This window comes from Jaculus jaculus, chromosome 2 (genome assembly GCF_020740685.1).
Source record: "Jaculus jaculus isolate mJacJac1 chromosome 2, mJacJac1.mat.Y.cur, whole genome shotgun sequence".
Classification (NCBI taxonomy): Eukaryota; Metazoa; Chordata; class Mammalia; order Rodentia; family Dipodidae; genus Jaculus; species Jaculus jaculus.
The window spans coordinates 210,631,097-210,640,157 of record NC_059103.1 but is presented as its reverse complement, the minus strand read 5'-3'; positions in this window follow the sequence as shown (position 1 = coordinate 210,640,157).

Here is a 9,061-nt window from a genome sequence, read left to right as displayed (position 1 = left end):
TCCTTCATTTATTTATTTATGCATTATTTTTTGTTTGGTTGGTTGGTTTTGTTCAAGGTATGGTCTCACTCTAGCTCAGGCTAAACTGGAATTCATTCTGTAGTCTGAGTGGCCTTGAACTCACAGCAATCCTCTTACCTCTGCCTCCCGAGTGCTGGGATTGAGACAAGTTCTCACTATGTCACCGAGGTTGGCCTCCAAATCCAGATTCCGCGCCTTGGCTTCTGGAGCGCTGGGTTTCCAGGCCTGTGCTGCCACGCCCAGCTTGTTTTGCTTTTGTCTAATACTTTCTTCCAGGAACTGCTGTGGGCTCTACTGTGGGAAGCTCTTTGGGGGTGGCTGCTCTTTTCATTCTCCAGAGACCCGCAAAGCCAGGTGAAACCATGTTCTCTGGGCACGAGCTGGGGAAGGAGGAGTCAGCCTTGGCACAGGGCTTCCTGGCTCAGGTGCAGCTCCGGCTGTCCTTCTAATGGCCTCTCCTCGCTAGCTCCCAGGTCAGACCTTCCTGTCCCCACCCCACACCACTATCAGCCCTAGAGATCTTTGTCTCTACCAGTCCCACCCAGACCACACTCAGGTCCTGTCCTCCAAGACACCAGCAGCACACCGGGCACCAGAGCCAGGCTTCCTGCTGTGTCCACCAGCGCATGGAAGGAGTGTACGCCCGGCCACCACTTGTCCTGGGAAGTTTCCTTTCTTTCTTTTCGCATGTGTATGTGTGGTACACATTTGTGTGTGCATGCATATTCATATGTGTGTGGGAATGTGTGTGGAGACCAGGTGGATATAAGCATTTTCCTCAGCCACACTGCACCTAATTGTTTGAGATAGGGTCTCACACTGAACCCAGAGCTCACTATATAGTAGATTTGCTAATCAATAAATCTTAGGGATCCTCAGCTGGGCGTGGTGGTGCACGCCTTTAATCCCAGCACTCGGGAGGCAGAGGTAGGAGGATCGCCATGAGTTCAAGGCCACCCTGAGATGACAGAGTTAATTCCAGGTCAGCCTGGACCAGAGTGAAACCCTACCTCAAAAAAAAAAAAAAAAAAAATCTTAGGGATCCTCCTATCTCCACCTCCCCAGAGCTGGGATCACAGGCATCCACACCACACCTGCCATCTCGTGGGGGGCTGGAAACCCCAACGCAGGTCCTCATGCTTTTGTGGCAAGCACTTTATCCACTGAGATCTCTCTCTTCTCTCTTTTCTCTTGCTCTCTCTCTCTCTCTCTCTCTCTTTTTCTCTCTCCCTCCCTCCCTCCCTGAGGACATCTGGAATCCTGGAAATGGGGCCTCATTCCAGTTTAAACGGGAGCTTCTCCTCCTCATTCAACCCTAGCTCAGCAGTACCTACGGGCACACAGAGCGAAGGTGGAGAGGCTGGGCAGTCGCAGGACATCCACCTACCGGCAGGACTCGAGAGGATGCCCAGGGCAGTAACTTTCATGCCTCCTCCTCAGCCAGACTGTCCTCGATGGTGTCCACTGCAGTCAGTGCTTTCCATCTTCCAGCCCCAGAGCTAAGCCCTCCCGGTCCCTCTCTGGGCCCTGCTGTTTGCCCGGAAAACTCATTCTCCAGGTGCTCCTCAGAGGCAACATGCTTAGGCCTTAAGTCAATTAGTCAGCAAGCAAATATTTGTCAAAGACATCCACAAGCCAGGGCCCCTGCTAGACAGTGGGAACAGCCCACTTTTTTATTTGACAAGCACTAAACCAATGCTTACAAATAATTAATTACTAATGTGGTGAGTGTGGAGAGGCCCAGGCACTAAACAGTGAAGAGCAAATAGCACGTGAGTGTGGGGCTCACAGGAAACCACTGGCTGACTCCTGGGAACAGTACCTTGAACTTCCCCAGCATGGCCTCCCTGATATGCCACATGGCCCCTGCCCTCTGGAAACAGATCCTTTGATTAGATTGGCAGATGCAGTGATGACAGTTGAAAGCCAGGAGAGGCTGTGAGTCAACTCACACAGGGGAGTCAGTGCCTCTCTGTGAGGACGTCCGCCGAGAAGGGGCTGGGATCGGACATCGCAGTGACCAGCACTCTGTCCAGAGGGGCTACTGAATGACTGAACAGGAATGGTGTGAATAAATGACTCAGAACAAAGTGGGAACAGATGGAAGAAGTGAATTCCGTCAGTGAGATGGGTGACTCCTTGGTAGAGTGACCCTGTGCTCCGGGCTGCTGGGCTAGTGACTGTATGAGCCTCTTGCTGTCATTCAGTGATGAACCACACCACCTTCACTCCAGTGATGAACCACACCACCTTCACTCCAGTGATGAACCACACCACCTTCACTCCAGTGATGAACCACACCACCTTCACTCCAGTGATGAACCACACCACCTTCACTCTAGTGATGAACCACACCACCTTCACTCCAGTGATGAACCACACCACCTTCACTCCAGTGATGAACCACACCACCTTCACTCCAGTGATGAACCACACCACCTTCACTCCAGTGATGAACCACACCACCTTCACTCCAGTGATGAACCACACCACCTTCACTCTAGTGATGAACCACACCACCTTCACTCCAGTGATGAACCACACCACCTTCACTCCAGTGATGAACCACATCACCTTCACTCCAGTGATGAACCACATCACCTTCACTCCAGTGATGAACCACATCACCTTCACTCCAGTGATGAACCACACCACCTTCACTCTAGTGATGAACCACATCACCTTCACTCCAGTGATGAACCACATCACCTTCACTCCAGTGATGAACCACACCACCTTCACTCCAGTGATGAACCACACCACCTTCACTCCAGTGATGAACCACATCACCTTCACTCCAGTGATGAACCACACCACCTTCACTCTAGTGATGAACCACACCACCTTCACTGCAGTGATGAACCACACCACCTTCACTCCAGTGATGAACCACACCACCTTCACTCCAGTGATGAACCACACCACCTTCACTCCAGTGATGAACCACACCACCTTCACTCTAGTGATGAACCACATCACCTTCACTCCAGTGATGAACCACATCACCTTCACTCCAGTGATGAACCACACCACCTTCACTCCAGTGATGAACCACACCACCTTCACTCCAGTGATGAACCACATCACCTTCACTCCAGTGATGAACCACACCACCTTCACTCTAGTGATGAACCACATCACCTTCACTCCAGTGATGAACCACACCACCTTCACTCCAGTGATGAACCACACCACCTTCACTCTAGTGATGAACCACACCACCTTCACTCCAGTGAGGAACCACATCACCTTCACTGCAGTGATGAACCACATCACCTTCACTCCAGTGATGAACCACACCACCTTCACTCTAGTGATGAACCACACCACCTTCACTCCAGTGATGAACCACATCACCTTCACTCCAGTGATGAACCACATCACCTTCACTCCAGTGATGAACCACATCACCTTCACTCCAGTGATGAACCATACCAACTTCACTCTAGTGATGAACCACATCACCTTCACTCTAGTGATGAACCACACCACCTTCACTCCAGTGATGAACCACACCACCTTCACTCCAGTGATGAACCACACCACCTTCACTCTAGTGATGAACCACACCACCTTCACTCCAGTGATGAACCACACCACCTTCACTCTAGTGATGAACCTCACCACCTTCACTCCAGTGATGAACCACATCACCTTCACTCCAGTGATGAACCACACCACCTTCACTCTAGTGATGAACCACACCACCTTCACTCCAGTGATGAACCACATCACCTTCACTCCAGTGATGAACCACATCACCTTCACTCCAGTGATGAACCATACCAACTTCACTCTAGTGATGAACCACATCACCTTCACTCTAGTGATGAACCACACCACCTTCACTCCAGTGATGAACCACACCACCTTCACTCCAGTGATGAACCACACCACCTTCACTCCAGTGATGAACCACACCACCTTCACTCCAGTGATGAACCACACCACCTTCACTCCAGTGATGAACCACACCACCTTCACTCCAGTGATGAACCACACCACCTTCACTCCAGTGATGAACCACACCACCTTCACTCCAGTGATGAACCACACCACCTTCACTCCAGTGATGAACCACACCACCTTCACTCCAGTGATGAACCACATCACCTTCACTGCAGTGATGAACCACACCACCTTCACTCCAGTGATGAACCACACCACCTTCACTCTAGTGATGAACCACACCACCTTCACTGCAGTGATGAACCACACCACCTTCACTCGAGTGATGAACCACACCACCTTCACTCTAGTGATGAACCACACCACCTTCACTCTAGTGATGAACCACACCACCTTCACTCTAGTGATGAACCACACCACCTTCACCCTAGTGATGAACCACACCACTTCACTCTAGTGATGAACCACACCACCTTCACTCCAGTGATGAACCACACCACCTTCACTCTAGTGATGAACCACACCACCTTCACTCCAGTGATGAACCACACCACCTTCACTCCAGTGATGAACCACACCACCTTCACTCCAGTGATGAACCACACCACCTTCACTCCAGTGATGAACCACACCACCTTCACTCCAGTGATGAACCACACCACCTTCACTCCAGTGATGAACCACATCACCTTCACTCCAGTGATGAACCACACCACCTTCACTCTCAAAAGAACCTGGAGTCTGTGTTCTCCCTACTCAGAGGACATCTGGCGGGGAACCTCAGCTGAGTTACACCCTAGAGCACACAAGGGATAGAGGTGAACACCACCTTCTCCAGGTAGACTGAAAGCTTATGAGGAGGGATCTAGGTTCTGTTCCCTCATCTGCCCTTGAGCTATGAGCTTTCAGAAACCCCAGCAAGGACAGACAATGAGGGAAAACATCTCACAGCAACCAAATCCAACATGGAATGAAGTCATCTGATATATTATCAGCAATGGGTATTCTGCTTCATGAAAACCAACTTGTTTGATTTTGTCTTTCTTGGGCTTTGATTTCATTGTCTTGAAAATGTGGACTAAGGACTAGAGAGATGACTCAGCAGCTAGGCTGCAGAGCCTAATGACTCAGGTTTAATTCCTTAGAACCTACATAAAGCCAGATGCACAAAATGCCACATGCATTTGGAGTTCCTTTGTAGGATCTAGAAGGCCCTAGCATGCCAATTCTTTCTCTCTCTCTCCTCCCCCCCCCCTCTCTCTTGCCTTGCAAATAAATAAAATGTGGGTTACAAAAGAAAAACTAGGGCTGGGAAGATGGCTCAGCAGGTAAATTGCCACACAAGCGTGAAGACCTGAGTTTGGATTCCCCTCACCCACTGTTCTGTAAGTAGAGACAGCAGGTCCACAGGGCAAGCCAGCTAGAAAGACTAGACAAGTCTGTGAGCTCTGAGTTCAAGGGAGCTAACCCTGCCTGTGACAGTAAATTAGGAAGACACTTAATGTCAAACTGGTCTCACACACATGTGTACCTTCCTTCAAGTGTGCCCAGTACATGTAAGCAAACACACAGACATGCATGAATACCCCATACACATACACATGCAAAGACAAAAAATATATATACTTTCTTGATGAGCTGCTGTAACAACCAAACTAATATGCATGTATTCTAAACTCTTAAGTACTAAGCCAATGCAAGATGCTAATAGTTACTAATAGATATCATGATTAATTCTTTTAAATTATCATTATTAATGCATATTAATTACACAAATTAGTGGGTTTAACATTTCCATACATACATATAAGTCTAAATCATTCAATTATGTTGGGTTCTCAGATCTGCCCAGTTTCTCACATGACCCCCTCCACTGTGCTCCTATGAACTAGGACGTACCCTGTTTTCTTCCTGCACCAACCTTAGAACCTTGCTCTCCCTTATTCCACTGCAGATCCCTTTAACTCAAGAACCTTCTATTGTTTCCTGGTCCTTGCTATATGAAAGCCCACCACCACGTGCTCCCACTATCCTGCCTTGCCCTCCATGATAAACTTGGGTTGCTCTGAAACTGTAAGCCAAAAGAAGCCTTCCACCCCACATTGTCTCTGGCAGGTGTTTAGTCACAGCCCAAGCAAAGAACCGAACAGAGGCAACAGCAGCTGCGGTCTCTTGTGCGTGCTCAGTAACAAGTGAGGGGTACCCCATGCTTCATGCAGGGAGAGTGCCCAGCTGCGGCAGGTGGTCACTCGCCAAGCCTCTGGACCATTCGGGTCCCTCTTCATGCATTTGGCAGTGATAGTGACATGAAAATCATCCGGCGTGGGTTTCACGACATCTGACTGCTGCTCATGCATGCTTGTCTTCTCTCCTCGCAGCACTGACGACCTCCTACACACGTTCCTTGGTGATAAATGAAGCTTCTTTTTTGTTTGTTTGTTTGTTTGGATTTTGATTTTTTATTGACAACTTCCACAATTATAAACAATATCTCCTGGTAATTCCCTCCATCCTCTCACTTTCCCCTTTGAAACTCCGCTTTCCATCATATCCCTTCCCCCTCTCAATCAGTCTCTCTCTGATTTTGATGTCACATCTTTTTCTCCTAATACAATGGTCTTGAGTAGGTGGTGTCAGGCCCTGTGAGGTCATGGATATCCAGGCCATTTTGTGTCTGGAGGAACACAATGTAAGGAGTCCTACCCTTCCTTTGGCTCTTACATTCTTTCTGCCACCTCTTCCACAATGAACCCTGAGCCTTGGAAGGTATGATAGAGATATTGCAGTGCTGAGCACTCCCCTGTCATTTCTCAGCACCATGGTGCCTTCTGAGTCATGGAAAGGTCACTGCCATCTGAAAAGAGAAGGTCTCTAACAAAAAGTGAGATTAAAATTAATATATGGGTATGAACATTAAGAGATGTGCTTACTGGGCAGTTTGGTGAGCATAGTATATACATTTAGCCAGACTCCAGCAGATATTACACCCCTAGGGCTCATTACTATCCCTGTTGTATATTTTTAGTATCAGGGATATATTCCGTCCTATGGAGCAGGCCTCCAGTCAAAATATAGGGCTGTTGATTTCCCCCATAACAGACATGCCACTATTGTACCCACTGGCTCATTTGGCCTGGCTGGCCAAATATAAGGCTTGCAGTGTCCAGTGTTGAGTAAAATGAACCTTCTTAATTGTCTTCATTTTGCTGTGCTGTCCCCTCTGTTCTCCTCTTTCCCCTCTATTCCATCCATACCTCTCCTCTCATCCTGCTGATTCCAGCTAGCTCATCACCCCTGGGAGCTCCCTGTTGACCGACAGGAGCCCATTCTTTTATCTCTTTCAGAACATCACAGAACTCCATGTTTCTAGTGCTAACCTCAGCAGGAATATTACATTACAGACTTTCTTTCTATGTCAGGCTCCTTGCCTCTACTCTAAAGCAAGGAGGAAGCAGAGTTCGGAGCCCTGGCTTGCGCTGTGCATTGCTGTGCTCCTCAAACCTAGCTTCAGCTCCCACTCCTGAATGCCTGTTAAACACCCTGATTGAACAAGTTCAATAAAAGGTGAGAGTCAGGCAGGTGGAGGGAAAGACACAAGTGTGTCTCCCAGGATGCCTCCTGGGATCACAGTGACAGTGAATCTAGTGACTTCTGCCCATGTTTGCTCCTGGCCAGAGTGCAGCCTCCACTTGCCAGATCTTCTCACTCGTCAGCCGAAGCCACTGTGAGCAACCGCTGGAAGGGCTACCATAACCACTCCCTGCAAGTGCTTCTCGGGGCCTGGCTCCACGCGCCTGTGTATGGATTGACTCACAGAATTCTCACAGCCTCACCAGGAAGCACTTCCACTTCACTGGTGAAGAATTTTATGACTGTTCAGTCCTACTGTTGGTTTGATCCGAATGGGAACCAAGCAAGGAACGCACCTCGTGATTGCTCTGTGAGGGCTTTTCTAGGAAAGATTAACTAAGGGAGGATGTCCTTCCTCCAGGGTGACCACTCCAGTGGTAGACTTTATAGAAAGAAGCTCAGAAAGAACAGGTGGCCTTTTCCTGGCTGTCTGAGCTCGTGTGTGTGCGCGTCTATCTTTGCTGCCCCTGCTACCGCTGACGCTGGAACCCCTTAGCGGCCATCCTGAGAGGGAGTCAGGTAGCTTTGTGGGCTAGTTTAGGGTGATTGGGCCCCAAAAGTCAAAAGCATAAATATCCTTAAGTCTGCCTTTACAATCTCCACCTTAATGGCAATCGGAGAAGGACTTCTCTTTCCTTACCTCTTGCCTAAAGGAGTTCCCTAGAACATTTTCCATAAACAACCCATGCCCCTCCTGGGAGGGAGTTCCCCTTTCCTAGAATTTAAACCTGATCCTGCCATTGTGGTTGGTTAAGATAAGCCCCAAATCTTGACTGGTCTCTTCTTGACCAATCAGCCCTCACTCTGGCTCAACTGAACCCCAGTACTCATTACATTCCAATGTTGACTGAAGACAAGTGGCTTTCCCAGAATCCTCTAGGCCTCCAGCACCAGAGTGGGACTATTGAAGCATTCAGGCTGGTGGACTGACGGGCTAGGGCTCTCTGGTTCTCCAGCCTATAGACAGCTATCACTGCACTGCCTAGGGCTCAACTCTCCTTATATCAAGGAATGGACCTTTGGTGTATAACAAAAAATAACCTGGGATTCTTCCATTTCAAAACTCAGGGATCTTTAAAAGCCTATCTTTCTTCTCCAGACTTGAATATAAACCTGTCTGTAATAGCAACTGGAGACAGCTGGGGCCCATATTCCTGTCCCCCAGAAAAGGACAGGTGAACTCTTCTCACAGTGAATTTGTTTAAGTCTGTCTTTTTGCCCATGGCTTTCTGTAAATTGTAAATGGCTACAGGCAGGGTGAGGAGGAAATGCAACTTCACCCCATCACCACCACCCTCATTTACCCAAACTGTAAATAAATCCATTTTCCTTTCCCAGATTCTGTTTCTAGAGGTAAATGACTGTGGTTTGTTTATAGAGGTCAAATCCTGGGAACTTCCCCTCCGACATCAGTATGCCTCACAGTTACCCTTCTCCTCACTAATTTGAATGACTTACCTAGCCTAGTAGGCCCTGAGTTTTCTCTCCCTAAAGAAGCTGT